This window comes from Schistocerca piceifrons, chromosome X (genome assembly GCF_021461385.2).
Source record: "Schistocerca piceifrons isolate TAMUIC-IGC-003096 chromosome X, iqSchPice1.1, whole genome shotgun sequence".
Taxonomy (NCBI): Eukaryota; Metazoa; Arthropoda; class Insecta; order Orthoptera; family Acrididae; genus Schistocerca; species Schistocerca piceifrons.
Genome location: NC_060149.1, coordinates 628,679,817 through 628,707,115, shown reverse-complemented (window position 1 = coordinate 628,707,115; position 27,299 = coordinate 628,679,817). Strand labels below are relative to the sequence as shown.

The following is a 27,299-nucleotide window of genomic DNA, read 5'->3' as shown; positions in this document are numbered from 1 at the left end:
GCTTTGACTGTATCGTGGTCATGTTTTAAATTCTGTTTGCTGTCTGACACCTATAGGGGTCACAGGTGTCATTCAAATGTTCGTGATTTGTTGATAATGTAACAAAAAATACAATTCAAACAAACAACAAATCCCCTGCCTTCAGGAAAAATTTGGATTCCATATATACCTTAATGCCATATTTATTACATTTGCTTTTTATGTATTGTCTAAATGACAATCTTCCCCTCCAAAGAATCATTGATTCATCTATTGATAAACCTCTTCCTGGGTAATACATTTGAGACATTCTCGTGTTAAAATAATCCAATACAGATCGTACCTTATATAGACGGTCGTCTGGTTTTGGGTTTCCTGGAAGTGGATTTTTTACAAAATGCAGAGGTCGTAATATTAAATACCGGTCTCTGCTTATACACACTGCTATTCCTCTATTCTCAAACAGCGGTTCTTTCTTCGAGTAGTATTGTAATCGCGGATATTTAACGTTACCCATATGTAACGAAACACCCAGGAAAACTACACTCCTGGAAATTGAAATAAGAACACCGTGAATTCATTGTCCCAGGAAGGGGAAATTTTATTGACACATTCCTGGGGTCAGATACATCACATGATCACACTGACAGAACCACAGGCACATAGACACAGGCAACAGAGCATGCACAATGTCGGCACTAGTACAGTGTATATCCACCTTTCGCAGCAATGCAGGCTGCTATTCTCCCATGGAGACGATCGTAGAGATGCTGGATGTAGTCCTGTGGAACGGCTTGCCATGCCATTTCCACCTGGCGCCTCAGTTGGACCAGCGTTCGTGCTGGACGTGCAGACCGCGTGAGACGACGCTTCATCCAGTTCCAAACATGCTCAATGGGGAACAGATCCGGAGATCTTGCTGGCCAGGGTAGTTGACTTACACCTTCTAGAGCACGTTGGGTGGCACGGGATACATGCGGACGTGCATTGTCCTGTTGGAACAGCAAGTTCCCTTGCCGGTCTAGGAATGGTAGAACGATGGGTTCGTTGACGGTTTGGATGTACCGTGCACTATTCAGTGTCCCCTCGACGATCACCAGTGGTGTACAGCCAGTGTAGGAGATCGCTCCCCACACCATGATGCCGGGTGTTGGCCCTGTGTGCCTCGGTCGTATGCAGTCCTGATTGTGGCGCTCACCTGCACGGCGCCAAACACGCATACGACCATCATTGGCACCAAGGCAGAAGCGACTCTCATCGCTGAAGACGACACGTCTCCATTCGTCCCTCCATTCACGCCTGTCGCGACACCACTGGAGGCTGGCTGCACGATGTTGGGGCGTGAGCGGAAGACGGCCTGACGGTGTGCGGGACCGTAGCCCAGCTTCATGGAGACGGTTGCGAATGGTCCTCGCCGATATCCCAGGAGCAACAGTGTCCCTAATTTGCTGGGAAGTGACGGTGCAGTCCCCTACGGCACTGCGTAGGATCCTATGGTCTTGGCGTGCATCCGTGCGTCGTTGCGGTCCGGTCCCAGGTCGATGGGCACGTGCACCTTCCGCCGACCACTGGCGACAACATCGATGTACTGTGGAGACCTCACGCCCCACGTGTTGAGCAATTCGGCGGTACGTCCACCCGGCCTCCCGCATGCCCACTATACGCCCTCGCTCAAAGTCCGTCAACTGCACATACGGTTCACGTCCACACTGTCGCGGCATGCTACCAGTGTTAAAGACTGCGATGGAGCTCCGTATGCCACGGCAAACTGGCTGACACTGACGGCGGCGGTGCACAAATGCTGCGCAGCTAGCGCCATTCGACGGCCAACACCGCGGTTCCTGGTGTGTCCGCTGTGCCGTGCGTGTGATCATTGCTTGTACAGCCCTCTCGCAGTGTCCGGAGCAAGTATGGTGGGTCTGACACACCGGTGTCAATGTGTTCTTTTTTCCATTTCCAGGAGTGTAGTAATTCGCCTATACTTAGAGGTTTCCATTTACAGATCCTAGATCCCTCTTTTGTATTTTAGATCAGCAGTATGTCGACTGCTTTATCGTGCGTTTCTCGTCAACTACGAGTTGCAACACTTAGTCTGTTAACCAATAATATGAAGAAATCCATAGAAGATTTGCCAGCAGGATGAATTTGCAAAACTTCTTCCTTCGTAAATGAGCGATACTGCATATTATGTGGTTCTTTATGTCAGGACTCGCCTGGATTATCTCTGTGTGACAGGTCGGGCTCTTTTTCTTCTTCGATTTCCACACAATCATCGTGATCCGTATCGTCAAATTCGGAACTGTCACGAAACAGATTTGAAAGCCGTGCTTCCACGCTATCATCCCTCTGCAATTCTTCTGCAGGCTCTAAATGACAATCTCCATGGTATGCCGTGTCCTCACTACACAGAAAAATCACTGTCGTCTAGCACACTAAGTAACTGTTCCTCTGTCAATTTAACACTTTTCCTGCTCCTTTTCACATTGGAAGGTCCAGGTGTCGGTTCATTAGCCGCCATTACGAACAATATACATTCAATAACTGACCACACAAAACAAAAGTTTACATGCTATGATGCTAGCTTAGACATTGCAACTACACTGAGTAATCCGATAGTGAGCGCGGACGCTTATAAGCGTCAGCCGCACTGGCTCATGGCTTGTTGTGACGCTTATAAGCGCCAGCCGCAGCGAAAGTGTTAATGTTCGAATAATATGACCTGCCTGGTGACAAAAAAATCTCTGTAGGAATCAACATGAATTCTGCAAATAATGATCTTGAGAAATCCAGCTTGTTCTCTTCATAAGACACACAGTGCAATAGATGCCAGCAACAATGCTGATACCATTTTTCTTGACTTCTGGAAGTAGTTTGATACCATTCTCTATTGCCAAATATGGGCACGCACAATGTCAGACCAACTTCGTGATTTGATAGAAGACCTCCAAACAAATAGAACACAGCATGTCAATCTTAGTGGGGAAAAATCTGCAGACATGAAATTAGCTTCAGACATATTCCAAGGGGGCCTTATAGGGCTACTTCTGTTTGTAATTTATATTAATGATGTAGTAGATAATGCTGGAAGTCCACAAGATTGTTCACAGGTAACACTGTTACATTTAGAGAAGTCACAGTGTTAGAATATTGTATTGAATATAAGAAAGATAGAAGACAGGACCTGCAAAATTACAGACCAATATCCTTAACATCAGTATGCTGCAGAATCCTTGAGCATATTCCAAGTTTGAATATAATAAATTTCCTTGAGACAGAAATCCACAAATCAGCATAGATATGGAAAGCATTGCTCATTTGAAACTTATCTTGGCCTTTTTTCACATGATATCCTGCAAACTGCAGATGGAGGGTGTAACAGGCAGATTCCATATTTCTAAAATTCCAATAAGTGTTTGACATGGTGCCACACTACAGACTATTAACAAAGGTCTGAGCGTACAGAAGTGGTTCCCAGATATGTGAGTGGTTTGAAGACTTCTTAAGTAATGGACTTGAATGGGCCTGCACTATTGGGTATTTGAGCACCAGCAGCAGCACAGTGCATTGCCCTGAATGGTGAGTGTTCATTTGAGTCAGGAGAGCTGCTGGGAAGAGTGATAGGACCACTCTTGTTCTCTATATACATAAATGATCAGACATACAGGGTGATAAGAAATCTGTGACAATTTGCTGATGACACTGTAGTGTACTAGAAAGTATCGTCACTGAGTGACCGTAGGAGGGTACAGGATGACTTAAAGACAGAATTTCAATTTGGTGTGATGAATGGCAGCATGCTCTAAATGTAGAAATGTTTGAATAAATTACTAATGGTGTGCTGTTTGACACAGTCAGGTCATTTAAATATCTAGGTGTAATGTTGCAAAGCAATATGAATTGGAATGAGAATGTAAAGGTGGTACTAGGAAAGTCAAATGGTCAACTTTGGTTTATTGGGAGAATTTTCTGAAGTACAGCTCATCTATAAAGGACATCTCATACAGAACACTTGTATCATCCATACTTGAGCACTGGTCAAATGTTTTCGATCCCCATCAAGTTGGATTAAATGAAGACACCAAGGCAATTCAGAGGCGTATTGTTAGATGTGTTACCGAAGAAACATGAAACATAGGAAGGGGAAGGAAAGGGAAAGGAGGGGTGACAAATTGTGATTGCTAACCATTTGGGGCATTGTGGTAATGCAGTGGCAATAGCTCAACAACTTGTACTGGACTGGAACTAGAATCCAGATTTACCATTTTACGTGCATGGTTACTTTAATTGTCCTAACCACTTTGGCCATAACGACACAGTTTCTGACTGACTCAAATTTCCAACTTATTGCACACTGCAATGCAGCATCTCTCATCCATTATACTCACTACATGCAAATTCTGATTCCCGTAGGAGTTCAGACAATATTTGTGAATTCATACTGAAACAAACATTGAGGAGCAGTTACCCTCTTTATCAGAAATGTATGTGTCCAAGTGGTGTCTGTTCTGTTGACCATGCCCAACAGAACAGGCATCACTCAGATACCCTGATGAGCTAGGAGTAGGTTTGATCAACACATGAGTATTATGGAGATGCTTCATCAACTCAAACCAAAATCCCTGGAGGGAAGAAGACATTCTTTTCACAAAACACTATTGAGAAAAATTGGAGACCAGCATTTGCATCCGACGGCAGAACAGTTCTAGTGCTGCCAATGTATATTTTGCGTAAAGGCAGTGAGGACAGAGTAAAAGAAATTAGGGTTTGTACAGAGACGTATTGACAGTTATGTTCCCCTTGCCCAATGGAACAGGAATGGGAACAACTAGTAATGGTACAAGGTACCCTCCAGCATGACCAGTATGGTGGCTTTAGGAATTTGTATGTAGATGTAGAATATCTACAGAGGACTGACACTTGACGCAAAAATTGACGGTTGACTCTCAACGTAAATAAATTTAACTTGTTCCACATAAATAACTGGAAAGACCTTTTACTTTCTAACTAGCTGAGTACCCCATGTTGCCCAGGTATTTATTTATTTCAAGATTCTATAAATCTATTTCCTTCTTCCTTCATCTCTGTCCATCCCCCCTGCAGGTCAGGGGGTAAGGATAGGCCCGAGGTATTCCTGCCTGTCATAAGAGGCGACTAAAGGAGTCTTACAATGTTACAGCCTTTACATGTTGGTCCCCTGTGGTGCTTGACCTCCCTTCTTCAAAATTTTTCTGAAGAGCGAGCCAGTTGGGGAAGGGTGCCTTACATGGTGCATCGTGCATTGAGATCTTTATAGCCATTTTCTTGTCATTGCATTGCAGTTCCGCTCATTCTCCATCTTTTGGGCGAGGACACCTTCTTGGGTGCGTTTTCCACCATGCACTAAGCAGTGTCACTTTCTGTGCCGATGATGACCATGGACTTCTTTGCACCTGATATCCAGTATGGTAGCATGGTACCTCGTCTGTACAAGTTGATGGGAAATCATTCATGTCAACGAAGCATCAGTTTTTTGTGGAGCATTTAGAGGACAAGTTTGGGGAGGTGGAGGGCTTGTCCAAAATGCACTCTGGATCAGTTTTAAGAAAACAGTATCCTCTGCACAGTCATGTGCATTACTTGCCTGTGACAAGCTGGGGGATGTTTCTGTTTCCATCACCCCCCCATAAGAGCTTAAATATGGTGCAGGGTATTATATTACATAGGGACCTTCTTTTACAGTCTGATGACGAGCTGTGCGCCAATTTAGAGCAGCGAGGTGTTCACTTCGTCTGGCGCATCCATCGGGGTCTGAGGGATAATCAGGTTGCCACCAGTGCCTTCATCTTGGCATTCAAGGTTGACACATTACCCGAGAAGGTCAAGGTGATGGTCTACCACTGTGATGTCAAGCCATATATCCCTCCCCCGATGCGGTGCTTTATGTGCTGGAAGTTCAGTCATATGTTTTCCCGCTATACTTCCAGCCCCACCTGTCGAGATTGTGGACGTCCTTCGCACCCCAATACTACATGTGCCCCACTTCCCATCTGTGTCAAGTGTGGAGAGCACCATTCCCCCTGCTTGCCAGACTGTAGGATTCTACAGAAAGACCAGAAAATAATGGAATACAAGACCCTGGACCACCTGACCTACACTGAGGCTCCATCCTGTACCTATGACATTAACATTAACCTACACTGCCGCTACGACAACAGTTCTACCATCTCCAGTTTCGCCATGTACAGTTAGCTCTCAGAGCCATCAACACACACACCCCGCCCCTCCCCCAACCATCAGGGACTTCTCATCCAGAGAAGCGTAAGTCCTCTTTGGCTCCTCTCTCCAGGAAGGGGTCCCTTGGGTCGTTCCCTTTCCAGGTTCCGACCAGTGGATAAGCAGATACCCGCCAGTGGCTGAAGCAACCACAGGTAGCTGGTTGTAGGACTCCATTGTCCTTCTCAGTCCCTGGGACTGACCCAGTCAAGCCCTCCCAGCCAGAAACACCGAAGGAACAGCGAGAGAAACCAAAAAAGCAGAAGGCACTCAAGAATCGAGACCTTGCGGTGGCACCCATACCACCGCGCCCTACAAGCTCTGAATCTGAGGATGTGGTGGAGATTCTGGCGTCCACTGAAGACCTAGATCTCACTGGACTCTCAGACACAATGGATGTCGATCGCACAGGCACTGAATCGGTGGCACCAGGTGACCCTGAGGTGTAACTTGCCTCCTTGAGCTCTTCATCCCTTCCCAGCCTAACAATGACGTCATCCTCCAGTGGAATTGCGGTGGTTTTTTCCACCACCTGGCTGAGTTACGGGAATTGTTAGGCTTTACACCTGCTTTCTGCATTGCTCCCCCAGGAAACCTGGTTCTGGCAATGTGAACCTGTGCCCTCCGTGGCTATAGGGGATATTACAAGAACCATAGCGAATGTAATAGCATGTCACATGGTATTTGTGTCAGTGTCCTGAACTCGGTATGTAGTGAAGTGAACCTGTACCTCTTAAAACTCCTCTTGATGCTGTGGCTGTCAGGATAAGGACGACACAGGAAATAACTGTCTGCAGTGTAAATCTTCCTCCAGATGGTGTGGTACCCCTGCCCTGATTGATCAACTCCCTAAACCTTTCCTACTTATGGGAGATTTTAACGCCCATAACCCCTTGTGGGGTGTACCATGCTTACTGGCCGAGGCAGAGGAGTCGAAAATTTACTGTCCCAACTCGACCTCTGCCTCTTAAATACTGGGGCCGCCACACATTTCAGTGTGGCTCTTGGTAGTTACTTGGCCATCGATTTATCAATTTGCAGCCCAGGACTTCTCCCATCTACCCACTGGAGAGCACATGACGGCCTGTAGGGTAGTGACCACTACCCCATTTTTCTGTCACTCCCCTGGCATCATGCCCATGGACGCCTACACAGGTGGGCTTTAGACAAGGCAGACTGGGAAGCCTTCACCTCTGCTGTCACTGTTGAATCTCCCCCACATGGTACCATCCATGTGGTTGACCAGGTCACCACAACGGTCGATTCTGTGGCGGAAAATGCGATCCCTCTTTCTCTAGGGTGCCCCTGGCAAAAGACAGTCCTGTGGTCATCGTCGGAAGTCGCTGAAGCCATTTAAGAGTGTCGACGAGCTCTAGAACGACATAAGCGGCACCCTTCCCTTGAGCACCTCGTATCCTTTAAACAGCTCCGTGCTCGCATTCGCCATCTTATACAAAGACGGAAACAGGAGTGTTGGGAGAGGTATGTGTCGACAACTGGGTGCCATATGTCACCTTCCCAAGTCTGGACCAAGATCAAATGTCTTTTCAGGTAGCAGACCCCTACGGGTGTCTCTGGTGTTCACATCAATGGCGTTGTTGTCTACAGACGCAAACGCAATTGCCGAGCACTTTGCTGAACACTATGCTTGCGCCTCTGCATCGGAGAATTATCCCCCCCCCCTTTCGCGTCCTCAAATGGCGGCTACATGCCACTCTGAGCCCTATAATGCCCCATTTATGGAGTGTCGAGCTCTTCAGTGCCCTTGCATGTTGCCCCGACACAGCTCCTGGGCCAGATCGGATCCACAGTTAATGATTAAACATATCTCGCCTGACTACAAGTGGCATCTCTTCGTAGTCTTCAACCGAATCTGGTGCGATGGTGTCTTTCCATTGCAATGGCGTGAAAGCACTGTCATTCCAGTGCTCAGACCCAGTAAGAACCCGCTTGACGTGGGTAGCTATTGGCCCATTAGCCTCACCAACATTCTTTGTAAGCTGCTAGAACGTATGGTGTGTCGACGGTAGGGTTGGGTGCTGGAGTCATGTGCCCTACTGGCTCCATGTCAGGGTGGCTTCCGCCAGGGTTGCTCTACCACTTGTTATCTTGTCCCCCTTGAGTCTGCCATCCGAACAGCCTTTTCCAGACGCAAACACCTGGTTGCTGTCTTTTGACTTACGTAAGGCATACGACATGATGTAAGGCATAGGACGTCATATCTTTGCCACATTGTATGATGGGGTCTCCGGGGCGCGCTCCCAATTTTTATCCAAAGCTTCCTGTCGCTGTGTACTTTCCGTGTCCAAGTTAGTGCCTCCCATAGTTACCCCCATATCCAGGAGAATGGCATCCCACAGGGCTCTGTATTGAGTGTCTATCTCTTTTTAGTGGCCATTAACGGTCTAGCAGCATGTGTCGGGCCTTCAATCTCACAATCTTTGTATGCAGACGATTCCTTCATTTTGTACTGCTGCTCCAGTACTGGTGTTGCTCAGCGGTGCCTACAGGGAGCCATCCACAAGGCGGTCATGGGATCTAGCCCACGGCTTCCAGTTTTCAGCCGCAAAGTCATGTGTCATGCACTTCTGTCGGCGTCGTACCGTTCATCCGGACCCAGGACTTTATCTTAATGATGATCCACTCACTGTAGTGGAAACATATCGATTCTTAGGACTGGTTTTCGATGTTCCATTGCCTTGGCTTCCTCATCTTCGTCAGCTTAAGCGGAAGTGCTGGTAGCACCTCACTGTCATCCGTTGCCTGAGCAACACCAGTTGGGGTGCAGATCGCTTTATGCTGCCGCAGCTCTACAGAACTGTAGTCCAATCCCGAATTGACTATGGGAGTGAGGTTTATGGTTTGTCAGTGCCCTCAGCATTGCATGTACTCGACCCTGTGCATCAGTGTGTGTGGGGTTCGACTTAGTGACACAAGCTTTTAGGATGAGTCCGGTGACCAGTGTGCTGGTGGAGGCTGGGGTCCGTCCACTGCAGATCAGACGTGCACAACTGCTCGCCAGTTACACTGCACACATTCGTAGTTCTCTGGAGCATCCGAATTACTGTCTACTTTTCCCACTTGTGGCAGTCCATCTCCTGCATCGGGGGCCCACGTTGGGGCTAATGATTGTGGTTCACGTGTGATCCCTTCTATCTGAACTAGAGTCCTTTCCTTTACCACCTCTACTTGCGGTCCTTTCACGTATGCCTCCATGGTGTATGCCTCAGCCGCAGTATCGTCTGGATCTTTTGCATGGCCCTAAGGACTCCATTAACCCTGCCCCTCTCCCCTGTCACTTCCTCTTGCTTCTTGACGTATTCCAGGGCTCTGACGTGGTTTGCACTGACGCCTCAATGGCTGATGGTCATGTAGGCTTTGTGTATGTTCATGGAGGACATATTGAACAGCACTCCTTGCCAGGTGGCTGCAGTGTTTTCACTGCAGAGCTGGCGGCCATATCTCGTGCTCTTGAGCACATCTGCTCTTGCCCTGGCATGTCCTTTCTCCTGTGTACTGACTCATTGAGCAGCCTACAAGCTATCGACCACCATCCTCTGGTAGTGTCTATCCAGGAGTCCATATATGCCCTGGAATGGTCCCGTCGTCCAGTGCTGTTTGTATGGACCCCAGGACATGTCAGAATCCCAGGCAATGAACTTGCCGACAGGCTGGCCAGACAGGCGACGCGGAAAACCCTTCTGGAGATGAGCATCTTCGAAGCTGACCTGCGTTGTGCCGCAAGCCACAGGGTTTTCTGGCTTTGGGAGATGGAATGGCGTAACAGTATGCACAACAAATTGCATGTCATTAAGGAGACTACGAATGAGTGGAAGTCTTCCATTCAGTCCTCTCGCAGGAAATCAGTTGTACTCTGCCGGCTCTGCATTGGCCATACATGGCTAATGCATGGTTACCTACTCTGTCACGAGGACCCACCTCTGCGTCTACCAAATGACAGTCGTCCACCTCTTGCTGGACTGCCCACTTTTAGCCGCTATCCGTGAGAGTGGGATTTATACTTCTATGTAGGTTTTAGCGCATGTCCTTTGTCCCTCTGTGTTTTCCACCCTAGTGCTTTTAGGGTGGAGGCTTTAATGTGTTGCAGAATGGCTGGCTTTTTCCTTTTTATTCTCGTGGTTGGCCAGCCACTGTAATCTGCTTTCTTGTTTTACTGTCTTCTGTTTCTAGTGTCTCTCTGCTGTTTTCTTGTCCTTTTTTCTTCCTTTTTGTGTTTGTTGCCTTTCCTTCATTCTTGTGGTTTTTCCTTCCTTTCCGTTTTGTGTTATATGTCTCGTCCGTTTTATTCTCACACTTGTGGCATTGTTTTATTAGGAATGAGGGACCGATGACCTTGTAGTTTGGTCCCTTCCCCCCCTCTTTTAAACTAACTAATCTCCGTCCATCTCTTCGCCCGCCCCCCCCCCCCCCCCCCCCCCGCCCCCTTCCATCTGCTATTTCCCCTGTCATCTCCTCCTCCCCGTTTCTCTCTTCAGTTGTCACCCCAACCCCAATTGGAGGTTTGATGTTTCTTACCCCCACAGTATTTCTTTCTAGATCGTAATTATTAAAGTGTGTACTAAATTTGCTTGAAATCGTTCCATGGGTTTAGGATGAACTTTTTACCCATGGACTTGCCACGTACTCACAACTCAAATGTTTTTCACCTGTATCTTCCGCAGATCCCGAATTTTGTCCTGCAGTTCCATTTTCATGCAGCTCATTGTTTGTGATGATGTATATCCTGAACTATGTCGTACTGTGATATAATTTTGCTGGTATGTTACCCATGAATTCCACGTACTCACAAGTCAAATGTGTTTCACACATATTACACCTGTATCTTCTGCAGATCCTGAATTTTGCCGTGCAGTTCCATTTTTGTACAGCTCATTGTTTGTGATTATGTGTATCCTGAACTATGTCATACAGTGGTATAATTTTGTTGGTATGATCAGTGGTAACGTGAATATTGCCTGCAAAATATGTCATGAATACAGTTAGTAGTAAAGAAGTAATAAATTAAAATGTCATGCATGATGTGGCAGTTTTAATATTTTCCCTTTATCATTTCGTAAGTGACAAAAAGTTCCATAAAGGTTTGAAATCAAACATTTTTTTTGCACATCACTAAGTGCTCTCATTCTCAAATACTGAATGAATAAAGTATGGGTATTCACACACCTTGGGCTACACTGTATTTTCACACCCACCCCCTTGATAGGATGGTGGTTCATATCCCCACAGAAGTCGTTTGCAGACAGTAAGTGATGTGTGTACCAAACATGGTCGAAATCAGTCCAATGGTTGAGGAGGTGATGTGGTACATACATATATACAACTGTTTTTATTATGTATATAGATTATTCAATTTCCAAATAATTACATTCATTAAGAATCTGGTAGGTGGGTATGGAGTGAGCTAAATTGGAACAACCACATAAAACTAATTGTAGGAATGGCAGATGCCAGACTGAAATTTATTGTATGAATTCACAGCAAGTGTAGTCAACCCAAAAAGGAGTAACTTACAAAAACCCCTACTCTACCGATATTTGAGGGTTTGCTGCTCAGTTTGGGACCCTAACCAACTATTACTGACACAAGAAATAGAGAAAATCCAAAAAAGAGCAGCACATTTTGTGACAGATTCATTTAGTGAGTGCAAAAGCATAAGGGAGGTACTTATCCAGCTACATTGACTGCTGCTACAAGAGAGGCACGCATCACATTGTGCTTTGTTGTTAAAATTCCGAGAGCATGTGTTCCTATAAGAGTCAGCCAACATATTGCTTCCTCCTATTTGTATCTTGTAAAAAGACCCTAAAGTAAAATTAGAGAGATTTGATCTAGTATGGAGAACTGTAAATTAAAACTGAAGAAACTGCAGAAAGGTGAGAATTTAAGGAGATGGGACCTGGATAAACTGACTAAAGCAGAGATTGTACAGAGTTTCAGGGAGAGCATAAGGGAACAATTGACAGGGATGGGGGAAAGAAATACAGTAGAAGAAGAATGGGTAGCTCTGAGGGATGAAGTAGTGAAGGCAGCAGAGGATCAAGTAGGTAAAAAGACGAGGGCTAGTAGAAATCCTTGGGTAACAGAAGAACTATTGAATTTAATTGATGAAAGGAGAAAATATAAAAATGCAGTAAATGAAGCAGACAAAAATGAATACAAACATCTCAAAAATGAGATTGACAGGAAGTGCAAAATGGCAAAGCAGGTATGGCTAGAGGACAAATGTAAGGATGTAGAGGCATGTAGAGGGTAAGATAGATACTGCCTACAGGAAAATTAGAGACTTTTGGAGAAAAGAGAACCACTTGTATGAATATCAAGAGCTCAGATGGAAACCCAGCTCTAAGCCAAGAGGAGACAGCAGAAAGTTGGAAGGAGTATATACAGGATCTGTACAAGCGTGATGTACTTGAAGACAATATTATGGAAATGGAAGAGGATGTAGATGAAATGGGAGATATGATACTGTGTGAAGAGTTTGACAGAGCACTGAAAGACCTAAGCCGAAACAAGGCCTCGGGAGTAGACAACATTCCATTAGAACTACTGACGGCCTTGGGAGAGTCAGTCCTGACAAAACTCTACCATCTGGTGAGCAAGATGTACGAGACAGGCGAAATACCCTCAGATTTCAAGAAGACTATAATAATTCCAATCCCGAAGAAAGCAGGTGTTGACAGATGTGAAAATTACCGAACTGTCAGTTTAATAAGTCACGGCTGCAAAATACTAACACGAATTCTTTACAGACGAATGGAAAAATTGGTAGAAGCCAACCTGGGGAAGATCAGTTTGGATTCTGTAGAAATATTGGAACACGTGAGGCAATACTGACCTTATGACTTATCTTAGAAGAAAGATTAAGGAAAGGCAAACCTACGTTTCTAGCATTTGTAGACTTAGAGAAAGCTTTTGACAATGTTGACTGGAATACTCTCAAATTCTAAAGGTGGCTGGGGTAAAATACAGGGAGCAAAAGGCTATTTACAATTTTTACATAAACCAGATGGCAGTTATAAGAGTAGAGGGACATGAAAGGGAAGCAGTGGTTGGGAAGAGAGTGAGACAGGGTTGTAGCCTCTCCCTGGTGTTATTCAATCTGTATATTGAGCAAGCAGTAAAGGAAACAAAAGAAAAATGTTGGAGTAGGAATTAAAATCCATGGAGAAGAAATAAAAACTTTGAGGTTCACCGATGACATTGTAATTCTGTCAGAGACAGCAAAGGACTTGGAAGAGCAGTTGAATGGAATGGACAGTGTCTTGAAAGGAGGATATAAGATGAACATCAACAAAAGCAAAACGAGGATAATGGAATGTAGTCGAATTAAGTCGGGTGATGCTGAGGGAATTAGGTTAGAAAATAAGACACTTAAAGTAGTAAAGGAGTTTTGCTATTTGGGGAGCAAGATAACTGATGATGGTCGAAGTAGAGATGATATAAAATGAAGATGGGAAAAGGCAAGGAAAGGGTTTCTGAAGAAGAGAAATTTGCTAACATCCAGTATAGATTTAAGTGTCAGGAAGTCATTTCTGAAAGTATTTGTATGGAGTGTAGCCATGTATGGAAGTGAAACATGGATGGTAAATAGTTTGGACAAGAAGAGAATAGAAGCTTTCGAAATGTGGTGCTACAGAAGAATGCTGAAGATTAGATGGGTAGATCACATAACTAATGAGGAGGTATTGAATAGAATTGGGGAGAAGAGGAGTTTGTGGCACAACTTGACAAGAAGAAGGGACCGGTTGGTAGGACATATTCTGAGGCATCAAGGGATCACAAATTTAGCATTGGAGGGCAGCGTGGAGGGTAAAAATCGTAGAGGGAGACCAAGAGATGAATACACTAAGCAGATTCAGAAGGATGTAGGTTGCAGTAAGTACTGGGAGATGAAGAAGCTTGCACAGGATAGAGTAGCATGGAGAGCTGCATCAAACCAGTCTCAGGACTGCGGACCACAACATGGAGATCTGAAACAGTTGTAACTCTAGTGCACTGTTTGCGACTGGAGAAGGAAAAGGGGTTAAGTTACAGTGGGAAACAGAGTATCCTATGAAATGAAATGCACCATACGGCAGGGGGGGAAGAGGAATTAATCCCGAAGTTATCTTGAAGCTGAAAGGGTATAGTTTCTTACTTGGGATTTAATTGTTTTTGATAAGCTCTACAGAAATTGGTAATATGTGATGTAAATATTCCATCTTGTCTATAAATGTATTTGTATGTACATTCAACCCAGTACCCAACAATGTTTTTGTTTTTCACTGTAAATTACACTAAAGGATGTATATCTGTTCCACTCAGTGTGTTTACTTTATATATATAATTATTACATTTAACTTCTTGACTTCCCCGCATTTTGACCAGCCCATTAAATTTTGGGCATGTGGTCCAAGAAACTCCATTTTGTTTACTAATATTTTGGTCATATATCATCCACCTATCTTCCATGCAAGATGGCTGGCTGAAGCTACAGCACATGTCTGTGCTCATATAAACCACAGGGCTGTGCCATTGCACACACAGATGCAAATACAAATTTCTTCAGAGATGTTTATTTGCTGAGCATCAAAGATATTCCTATGAACTTACTGTAACACGTTAAGGAATGGAAACTGTGGTCAGACCTGCATAACATGCTGAAATACTCATGGAAATGCCACTGTGGTGACATCTGTGAGACCACTGTATGTCGAGGTTGAAACCATTATTATAATTGATTAAACCCATCACCAACCAAATTTTTACTGTTTCTTTCATAAGAGAGTCCTGAAAGGATGAAGTAGACATTAAAATTTTAACACTGTTATACACAGACCATAGTAAATGCTGTGTGTGCCACAGTAGATTTATCTGGCTGTAAAACGCCACATGTATCACTGATGTTCTGTGCATCTCCTAAGAATGAAAATTAGTCCTCCTTTATGAAACACATGGTAAATTGAATATTTATAAGGGTGGCAAGTGTGGCCTTTCATACATCAAGTAGACAAAGTCAATAATACAAGAGAGATACGAGGGTGGTTTGAAAAGTTCTCAGAACAGAATAGAAAAAAAGGACTTCAATAACTGAAACTTTTTAAATTTTTCTCATAAGTGTCCTTGTAGATTAATGCACTTGGTCCAACGATGTTCCAGTGCCTTGATCCCATCCCGAAAATGAGTTTCCTCCAGGCGTGCAAAATAGTTGTCGACTCCGGCTATAAATTCTTTGTTTGAAGTGAATCTTCGTTCACCAAGAAAAATTTTCAGTTTTGGGAAGAGATGGAAGTTTGATGGAGCCATATCAGTTGAATAAGGTGGGTGTGGTAACAATTCATACCATAGTTCGTGTAATTTTGCCATGGTGACGGCACATGTGCGGGTGTGTTTTTGATCCTGCCTCAAGAGTCGCGGCACTCATCTTGCAGATAATTTTTTCATTTCTAATTATTCAGTTAAAATGTGATATACCCTTTCAGATGACATCTAACAAGCATGAGAAATTTCACGCACTTTCAATCGGCAATCACCCATGACCATTTTGTGCACTTTTGCAGTGATTTTTGGAGTGGTGCCACATCTCTGCTGACCACTGTGCGGATCATCATCTAAGTTCTCCTGATTAAATTTAAATTCATTTTTCCACTTGGCAACAGTTGAATATAAATGAGCAGAGTTCCCCAGTGTATTCTGGAAATCAGCATGAATGTCCTTTGCTTTCATACCTTTCTTTACGAAGTCAATCACTGCTCGAGTCTCGATTTTTTCCATCTTCGCAAATCCCTATGTGGGAACAACAACAGAGCCATGTCACCGCCACAGCTCTCTTCCAAGAGCACTGATGTGGTGTGTGTTTACAGGCAACAGTCCAATGAATATTACGTGAACAACTCGTTGCGCTAGTGCTGACTTCTTGTTGTGATTCCGAGAACTTTTCAAACCACCCTTGTACAAGGAACATTTATGATATGAATAACTCTTGAAGCCCAATAAATCATGAACATCTTCCCTGACAATTAATACCATAGTGTTAACATTGATTACTATACAGGTGGGGCCATAAGCAAGAAAAAATATATGCATAGGATCACATATTGAATTAAAAACAGAAAATTATTTTTCCCAGCATTCCATGTTGAGGAATGGAAATAAAAATGGATCTCGTGAAACAGAACAATGTGAAGGAGATCTTTTCGTTTATTCTGTGCATAAGCAGAAGCAAGGGCAGCAAAGACTGCACAACAGGTACATTAATTGTTGTCTATACTGCATAATTGTACAAGAAATGTGGAACAGACACTTCTTCCTAACTTTCTCTATTTTCCTTCAAATGTTATTATGTGCCAGGACTATTTCTATGCAGAGAGGAACCTGAGAACTAACTGTATTTAGCAATAATTAACTGTATTTAGCAAAATACATTTTATTCTATATCTTCATTCTGTAAACCACTGTGAAGTGCATGTCAAAGGGTAGTTCCATTGTACATGTTAGGGTCTCTTCTACTTCCAATTGCATATGGAATACAGGAAGAATGACTGCTTAAATGCTTCTATGCATGCTGTACTTAGTTTAATCTTGTCTTTGTGTTCGTACAGCTGTTCGTGTTGTATTCCATATCAACCAGTATTCTGGATGGCATCAATGTTTGGAGTTATCGATTGAGTCCAAATACAACCACTGTAGTATTTGCTTCAACTGATTGTTCACTCATGGCTTCAACATCGTTATCTGAAGGGTTCTGAGGGGCTCTGCAACTGCTTGGAATTTGAACTGTCACTGAGTTCTCACTGTACCTTGATTGTAAAGCAGCATCCAACATACCACCTGACATCAGAATTTTGGATGGATGTATCACTGGAATTGTAGATTAGCACATTTAAAGTGATCCATTCTGTTCTAAATAGGTGATTGTGGTGGCCAGTTGCAATGGTAAGTATCCATCTCTCTTAGCTGACAGCTCACAAATGGGAATTTATCACTCGAAGAGAGGTTTTACATTGAATAGATGAAGGGCAGGGAAGGAAACTAAGACACTAGTGGTTAAGTAATGACACAATACCAGGGCAGAAATGTGTCCAGTGCTCCGTACTTAGAAAGTAAAATTCATTTGACAAGATGAGATTTTTCATTATTTGATCAATGAGGAGGGTAAGTTTGTGTTTTTGTTTTAGGGCGCAGAAACAACTAGGGTCATATGCGCCCAAGAGAGTAAGTTATCAAAGTCAATCAAACCTGCTTATAGTCTAATTAGCATTGTGGTTATACTTCCTGTGAAGAGCTTCTGTGTTGAAAACAGGTGTAAAACTTTATGCTAAAACTTTCAGATTCACTTTCATTTGCATTTAAGTTTCATGTGGATACTTTAACCAAATAGGTGAGGTTACTCCCTTTCATTTTCTTTCCACTGAAGTCTTTGAAAAGTATGGAAATAAACTTCGTGACTAACACTTTCCCTTCTGACAAATCTCAACTATTACAAAAATCATCCACATAGATGGTGGAGATTTGAGATGGGGTGACCCACAGAGCCATCAAGTAAGCTTTCTTTTTTAAATTTTATCTGCATCTTTTCCCATCAGAGTAGTTACAGCTTGAGGCATGAAGACCACAGGATAGTACAAACAAGCAGTTGCAATGTGTCATACAATGTTTTCTCTGGTTCCCAGACAAAGTTTTGGCAACTTGGTGGAATGAGTATTTAAGATTTAATTTAAATGTCCCAATAGACATGGTAGCGACTATGAACATTTTCTCTGTGATGTATGACCTGCTGTACTGCATTTCCTGAAGTTTTGAAGATCTTGAATTAGACTGTAAAATGACTCATTGCATGTGTAACATACAACAGACTTTAGTGCATAAAAATGTTGTTTTTCATTAATTACTTTTCTCAGTACAGTACTTTAAGGTATTCAAGCAACACACTCTCTTCATGTGTGCTATTCCCTCCCTGTATTATATTTTTTGCTTCATTTGGGCCATATAGTTGCTCTCTTTCTAATATTTATTGAGAATTCTCACCGGTTTTGACACTCTTTCAGACATTGGTTCAAATGGCTCTGAGCACTATGGGACTTAACATCTGAGGTCATCAGTCCCCTAGAACTTAGAACTACTTAAACCTAACTAACCTAAGGACATCACACACATCCATGCCCGAGGCAGGATTCGAACCTGCAACCAGAGCGGCCACGTGGTTCCAGACTGAAGTGCCAAGAACCACACGGCCACTAGTTTCAGACAGCCATAAAGTTTTTAAATGTTGGAAGTTTTTAGATTTGATAGTATGACAAAAACTTTTATTAGAAGTATACAGCCTCTTAAAATGCTTGACTGCTTTAAATGCCGAAGTTCTTTCTGTAAGTGTGATATTGTTGCCTTTCCTTTCTTTACTCCTGCGACCAAATTATGTCACTGTGTGCCATTTTACTAACATTTATTTTTAACAATATTTGTGGTATGTTGCAGGTAACTCACATCCCATACTCTAGTTTGTGAGTTTTGTCACAGCCCACTCAACTCTGCAACTGTGGGTGCTTTGTTTCACCACAAACTATGAATACCCCAGTCACCTATGAACTCAGCTCCTGTTTTAATGTGGAAGAAACTGTTACAAATTATATTAAAGTTCTACTAATGTCTCAGTTATTCATAACACACATACTTTAGGAAATATTTTTCTGTCTCTTCACATTTGCATGCTAGAACTCTTGACACACAATATTTTTTACAATTGTTATATGGATGCCATTGAGATAATTCTATGTCTATGAGGTATGGGGGGCAAAAGCACTATTTCCACAGCTAATATGTATTTGCCATTCTCACATGTTGTTTCATTTATGGTGGAAGGTCAGTAGTGCTGCTCAGCTGATTATGCAGTGTCAAAGGGGTGCACATCCATGTCATGGAATTTCATTCCTTCCCACAAATTAAGTAGTGCCTAGAAGTTACAAATGTGATCCTTGGCAGAAATTGCAGACTTTGGACTTGTGCTTCTTTACTTCTTTGGTATACAATTATAAGTAACAGATCTGTTTTAAAACAAAACTGAGATCACTTTGACAGTTCAACTGTGAAGTGTACAGAGAAATATTTTCATCTTAACAATTTCTCTTCATACTGCAAAGAAATAGATTCTGCACTAGAGTGTGTAAGTATAATGGAGTTAGTCAACATCATGATGTTGTTGCCTTTAGTCTAAAGATTGGTCTGATGCAACTAGTCTATTCTATATAAATATCAGTGGCATAACTACTGCAACTTCCACTGAAGCCTGATTATTGTAACAGAGCCTTGATGTCCTATTTTTAACAACCTCCCCTCCCCAATTACCAAATCAACATTTCCTTGATGCCTCAGAATGTGTCCTATCAAGCAATACATTCATTTAATCAATTTATACCATAAATTTTTCTCCCCAATTTGATTCAGTACCTATTCATTTGTTATCCAATAATTTTTAGCACACCACTGCAGTATCGCATTTCAGAAATTTCTATTCTCTTCTTGTCTGAGCTGTTTGTAGTCCACAAGTACTTCTGTACAAGGTTATACTCCAGACTAATATCTTCAGTAAAGACTTCTAACATTTGAATTGTATTCAATGTTAACAAATTTTCTCTTATTCAGCAATGCTTTCCTTGCTATTGCCAGTCTGCATTTTATATCATCTGTACTTTGGTTATCATCAATAATTTTTTGCATAAACACCAAAACTCATCAACCATGTTTGGTGTCTCCTTTCATAATCTAATTCCCTCAAAATCATCTGCTTTAATTGGACTTCATTCCATTACCTTTGTTTTACTTTTATTGTTATTCATTGTATAACCTCTTTTCAAGATAATATGCACTCTGCTCAGCCGCTCTCTCAATTACAATGTCACTGGCAAAGCAGTTACATTCAATATCTTCTGTGTTATTCAAGGATTTTCACTGGGCCTTGTCTTTTTGTCTTTTGATCCTCTACTGTCTTCACTATTTCATCTGTCAAAGCTATCCTTTCATCTTCTGTTGTACTGCTTTCATTTGTTTCAGTCAATCGCCTAATACTGCATTCAAAACTCTCAATAACTGATGATTCTTTCTATTTATCCAGTTCCTATCTCCTTAATTTCCTACTGCAATTTCTTCAGTTCACAATTACTAAATTATGGCCATAGTCCACATTTGGGCCTGCAAATGTTTTGGAGTTTCAAACCTAGTTTTGAAATTTCTGTCTTCAATCACATAATCTATCTGAAACAGTTCACTGTCTCCAGGCCTCTTTCATGTACACAACCTTCTTTCAGGAATCCTTGATTCTTAAGCCAAGAGTGAGAATTTCAGACTGCACACAACTAACAATTGCTATCAGGCTGCTTCCCCTATCTGTTTTCCCAGTCCATTTTTGCCAACTAATTTTTCTTCTCTCCTTTTTTCCTACTACTCAGTTCCAGTCTCTATCACAATTAAATTTTTGTCTACTTTCATGGACTGAATAATTTCTTTTATTTCATCATCCATTCTTTCAAGCCCTTCATATGTGGTGTTAGTAGGAATATGCACTGATACTACTGGAGTGGATGTTGGCTATGTGTTTATCATAGCTACAATAACGCCTTTACTAAACTGTTCAGAATAGCTCGCATGCATTCCTCTTTTGTTATTCATTATTAGACCTAATCCTGCGTTACCCCTATTTGACATTGAGTTGATAATCCTGTACTCAACTGAACAGAAGTTTGTTTTTCCAACCACCGCACTCCACTAATTCCCTTGAATGATACAATACAATTATCCCATGGGTATTTGTTTTCTAACTTAGCCTTCCCTGAATGCAACAAGTGTAATAAGGCAGCTACCTTCTAGTCAACAAAATCATCATGAAAAATTTAAATAGAAATACACAAATCAGGTATTGGAAATAGTAAAAAACCTTTTGAATCTTATTACAATAATCACAAATAATGAGCTTTCACTAAGCATGCAGAAAAAAGTACAGAGGAATAACCTTATCATTGTTAACCAATGCAAGAATACATTCCTTAATTAATATTTAAGTAGCTGAAAAATAATGAACACCTTCGGATGAAATATTTATTTCACAGACTATTTAGTCCACTGCTAGTAGCTGTTCAGCTAAAATGTGATCAGAACACATTTACATTTACTGCAGATGAAAGCTTATTACATATAGCATACATCCTTGCAGAGTCTCAAAAAACACTATTATTATTATTATTATTTAGTTTCTAGGAAAATATAATGGAGTGACAGTATTTTATCATGATATATGATACAGCTAAAGTAAGTGTGATATTTAAAGAAAAATACCAAGGCTATATTGTTACAATAAAAATTTAAGTGCAGTTACATTACATACTATCTCATTTATGAATACAAATTAAAAATATAGCTTACTATTTGTCTCCTCAAATTATTACTGACTTAGTGCACCTTCAGACAAAACAATCATTTTGCATGTCTGTGTTTTATTTATCTATTTGTTTCTCTAACACAAAACTACTCAATTCAGTAATCAGCAATACATTGAGGAGAACAAATTCTGTACAATTCTTGGAGCTATACATACAAAAATATTTGTTCTTCAGTCCAATACACAATCTGACATTTTCTAATCTGAATACACGAAACAAAATTTCAATCATGTTTCTAGATTCATACATCAACTGTTTACAGTCCATACATTATCAAAACTCCCACAACAGTCTCCAAAGATAAAATAATAATGCCCATTATTTTCTGACAGGAAAATTTATGTTAATCTTTTGTATACATAAAATATTGAAATATCAACACTGAATTATAATAATTCAGAATGTCCAAATATTTTTAGAATATGTAACCATCTTTCCAAAAACTATACAGCTAAATGAAAACATTAAAACAACCTATTCTTGGAAAGCAGTCTCTTTAAAAGTGCCACAACATAGTATGTCATAAGTTAAAATGCAAATCAATCTGATTCTACATAAAATACGAGCAGAGGGGGGGAAAAAAAACACCAACCAAGTTCTTCAAATGAATGTAAGCTTTGGACAGTTTTCAATGACATACTTTAGGCAAAAATAACATAGTGTTTAACTTCTTAGTGCTGTCAATTATTGAGACTATGCTGCAAAATCTTCTATACATATTTTATGAGGTAACCTCACAATTCTGAGGCAGTATGGCAGTGTCCATGTTAAATAATACAGACAGGCAGAATAACACAAGAAAACATCAACAGATACAGTACTACCACACATACAATTAAAAGCTAAAATTGCACATGAACACAACTTTTCCACTCGCACCTGCAATATTCACAACCCACTGTTATTTATTCACCAAAGAATTAATTTACAAAAAGAAACTGTATATGAATGATTAAGCAAAATTTAGCTGTGAGAGAGATTTGTTCCTCACATTTGTGAATTTCTTTTCTTCTGAGTTCGTGATTTCAAATTGAGATTTGTCACTTAAAGGTGTACACAGTCATTTCCTTTTACACACTTACTTGTAATCCATATGAACATGTGAAACAGATTAATCCATCCAATTCATTTTGAGTGGAGCATACTCGACAAAAACTACAATCATGTAGAGTTTACATGATTTTATTTTGCCTCTGCATACAAACTAAGAACCAATCTACAGATTCAAGAGTCAATCAGTTATTTGTATGCTACCTGGCCACTATCATTAATGAAATGACATGAATCTCAGAATCACCTGATCATTAAATTTTTTATCTGATGTAACGGATTCAAGACAATAAAGCACAGAATTTAGTGCAACATCCTAAGTGTTGTATGAATTTTATTATAGAAACATAAGGTAAACTCCCATTTCACAATGGACAAACAGAGAAAGAACTGCATTGCTCCATTTATCTTCTGTAGATACAATATGATTGGAAGATGTGTAGTGTTTTATATAAAATTTTCTTACTTTAAGGCCTACAAAATGGTTTCAAAAACATTTTAGAATTCAGTTTTATTTCCTCCATTTTTCTTGAGTTTTTGTAGGAGTAATTACACCTTCACGAATACAACAACAACAAGGTGAAATGTTAGTGAAGTGTTTTTTAATTGGAACACAGAAGGTAGTGGGATCTCAGTTGATATGAAAATTTATCCAAAACATGTTAGTGAGATTTTGACAGTAAAAACTGACTGAACTGGTGTTAACTTGCAGCACCATTAAATAACCTTTTAAACACACACACACACACACACACACACACACACACACACACACACACACAGAGACAGAGACAGAGACAGAGAGAGAGAGAGAGAGAGAGAGAGAGAGAGAGCGGGGAGGTAGGGGGGAGGAGGGGGGGGGGGGGTTACATGCGTGAACAGATTTTACATAATATTATGATCTAACACATTCATAACAAATTAGAAACAACCTTTAAAGATGAGAAACAAGACTGATCAGTAAGGTGATGTGTGATAAATATGAGCCTGCCAATGTGTGTCAACAAATCAAATCATTCAATTGAATGAACCATTTCATAAACTATTTCTGATGAACCTACATCATCATGGCACGTCAGCATGATATTTATCAAAGGTAACATTTGATTAATTATAGAAAATAGTTTCTAAAAATATGTTAATGATATGGAAGAAACTGCGCATTCATGACTGATAAGGTATATCTTAATGTACCTTCAAAGAATTTTGCACTTGCATTCAACGTTCTTCGTAAAATATTCAAATGTGTCCCAAATGAAATGGAAAAATGATCAGTTTCTGAAATATATAAAGCTAACATAGAAGGGATATATTAAGAATGGACCCATGTTGAGCATTTTGAAACTCAGCGAATAATTATTTAATGATACAGACATAGCCACCAGTTTTAAAATTAAAAAAAAATGAACTGAATTACTCCAGATGAATGAGTGAGAAGGGTCAATTAAAGAATTAATCAACTAAGGAAATGAATCTCTTCTATAGTCTGATATGATTTTCCTTTAAAAGCACAAATATTTTATATCGTTATAATTGAATAAGAGACTTGCATTCTTTTCATTGCAGCTATATTTTGTTACCTTCATGAAAACATCCAGTGTAAACATTTTTTTTTTCTTTTTCCCTCCTCTCAAGTTACCCAAGTTGGGGAGATATAAACATAAACATGTTCAGAGCACACAGGGACAGGTACAAAGGCGTGCGCGTTAACACGTCCAGAGCAGTTAAAGGGTTAAATAATGCTGCATGCTTTTAAAAATCTTTCATATTTGTATGGAAAAATAGCGTATTTTAAATATTTTATGAGAAAAAAGTAAAAGGATATGAGTATTTAAACTGATTTGTTTTCTTTGAAATAAATGCTAACTTCTTTACAAAGAAATTGATCAGATTTTGAGATAAATCCATTGTGATTTAATGTCTATATTTCCTATCTAGTCAATAGGGAATTCCCCAGTGTGTGGCTGATGTAGTGCAGGATTACAGGTTTAAATTCTGGATAATTCAATGGCTCAAAAATATGCAAATCATAAAGTCAATGATATTTTAAAATCAATATGAAAATGGTGTAAACAAATAATGTTAACACATATTATGGCAAATGCCCAACAACTTAAGTGTGTGTGTGTGTGTGTGTGTGTGTGTGTGTGTGTGTGTGTGTGAGAGAGAGAGAGAGAGAGAGAGAGAGAGAGAGAGAGAGAGAGAGAGAGAGAGAGAGAGAGAGTGAGCGAGCGAGCATATGAAATCCCGAATTGGGTCCTTCATCAAAACAAGCGAGACAAATGGAACATAAAAGTTTCATTACTTGCGATATTGCAGAGCATGTTATTAGTTTTGACATCAACTTAATGATCTTTAGCTATTTAACATGGATAGCTACTACCATTGAGTGCTTACAAAAGCTTCTTCAACCAATATATAGAAATGATTTTTCCCTCCAAAACTACAGCAATTACTTCGTACAAAAACTTTGGCGTTTGTTCTGTGGTGACATGTTTTATCCAAAACACAATTGCTACCATATGAATGATTATTAAACAACTTCATTTTGTACCATTTTAGCACTAATTACAATACATTGTTGATATTGCATATTTGAAGTTTAACTACATCACACAATGTGATACTGTTTTTCACACACAATCCCTACATTTCATTTCTTTGGAAAGAGAGGCCCTCATATAAAGAAATAAGATAATTGATAAGGATCGAATATAGTAACAGTGAAACTCCTTCAATTTGGAAGTAGTATGAGAACAGCATTATAATTTCTGACATAAAACACAATGATCTGTGGTCCCATTGAGGAAGCAATCAAGCTGATTAATATCTTTACAGTTTGGTAGTGACAAGGACAAGGGGGTGGGGGTGGGGGGTAGGATAGGTGTGGAAATTTGAATTTTAAATTGTAGCATCATTTGACTAGTGTGATCATAATAAGCTTTTATTTAATACCTTTAGTAACACTTGAAATGTAATGAGTACCATATTAGGAATTAATGTAACTGTCCAGATTTTATTGACAACTCAAAACATTGTCTTTTCTGGCACTATAAGCAGAAATTCACTCTTCATAATGTTGCTCAGTGAAACCTTTTCACTTACATAACACATTTATGCATACACAGATGCCAAATGTCTCATTGATGAAACATTCATTAATAATATGAATTTAAAATTTATTGCTGAATCACTGAAATGATATAAGAGTACAAACATAACAATCACAAGCCAAGGTGCACCACCAGTTTGATTACTGAACAAAATAAATTTAGAACAGTAAAATTTCATTCTGCAATATTCATATAGACAGTGACTTCACTAAATGGGGTATACATAATACTGTTGAAGTTTGCTGAAACACTTCTGCTTACTGTTTCTACAAGTACAATTCTTATTTGTAGACAACTTAATTTCATTATATCTCGAAAAGGCTGAAAAATGATTCTATCAAACCTGGTTCTACGTTTATACAGACAAAAATATAAAGCAATTTCCTTTGGTTACTGAACATGTTCACATGTGCTTTTGGGAAATGACGGAAGCTAAAAAGTTTGTTTATGTTCTACTAAACTATAATATCTAACAAAATTTTTATTGGGCACATCTTCACCGGTTTTAAAGAAAGTAAGTCCAAACATACCACAGAAAGGTAGTGTTAACTCACAGACAAGTTTCCAGTGCTATATTGAAATTAGGGATCATTGTACACACCTCGAAGCATGCTCTGATAACAGGACAAAAGAAATGATGTTGGCGTGTTTTTACCTTTCACTGTGTCCACTGACAAACCAAAAAACTATCTGACATGTTAATATTAAGTGCTGGTCATTACAACAGCATTACGTAATTATAGTCAACAATCATCTCGATAAATTGACAACCTGAACATGTGGAGAAATAACTGGACCATTGGCTGCTGTCTGCATTTCATTGTACTTAGGCCTATTTTATTTTCTCCTGTGTCTGGACTTCATGTTAAACAACTTACATGTACAGTATTAAAGTGATGGGATATGGAAATATCCATTACACAAAATATTGCTTTATGAGTCAACATTTAAAACCACACTGAACTACATTGTTAGAACAAGTACAAAAATCAATATTTATGACCTCATCTCTCTAGCTGTCATGACCTTAAAGTCCAAAATAAAAATTTATCATTCACATGTTCCACATGTACAGTGTATGCTGATGGATTATCAGAATATGATAACTGAGATGCCTGGATTGTTTTAATATGCAAATACGTACTTGTAGTGTAGCTCTGTGTTCCACAATAATTCTCTAGGTCAGTGGTCATCAAACTTTGTTTGCTTAAGTGCCAATACCGACATTGTAGGGCAATACCTCAGGCTGCATCAGAAATGTGTGTGTGATTTAAACATTTTGTATTATAAGGTATCACATCAAATATTTTAAGTGGAAAAGTAAATGTACTGGAACTGCATGCAGTTTCCTGAAGGCTTACACAATGACCAATTTTTTGTACCTAAGCAGGTACTTTGGCCAGTGCAATCGCAACAGGATCCCATGTTTGTCTTTCTGATTTCTGGGCACATTTTCTAGGCATCTTCTTCACACCCT

At 40.4% G+C, this 27,299-nt stretch overlaps 1 protein-coding gene across 1 annotated transcript in view; it reads left to right on the top strand.

The window, feature by feature from the left end:
- The window catches only part of LOC124721430 (MOB kinase activator-like 3), a 65,272-nt gene extending 46,462 nt beyond the window's left edge, over positions 1-18,810 (top strand). The window contains exon 6 of the mRNA XM_047246406.1: positions 18,706-18,810. The gene's annotated coding sequence lies outside the window, so the exon portion shown is untranslated. The remainder of the gene's footprint in view (positions 1-18,705) is intronic.
- The last annotated feature ends 8,489 nt before the right edge of the window (positions 18,811-27,299 follow it).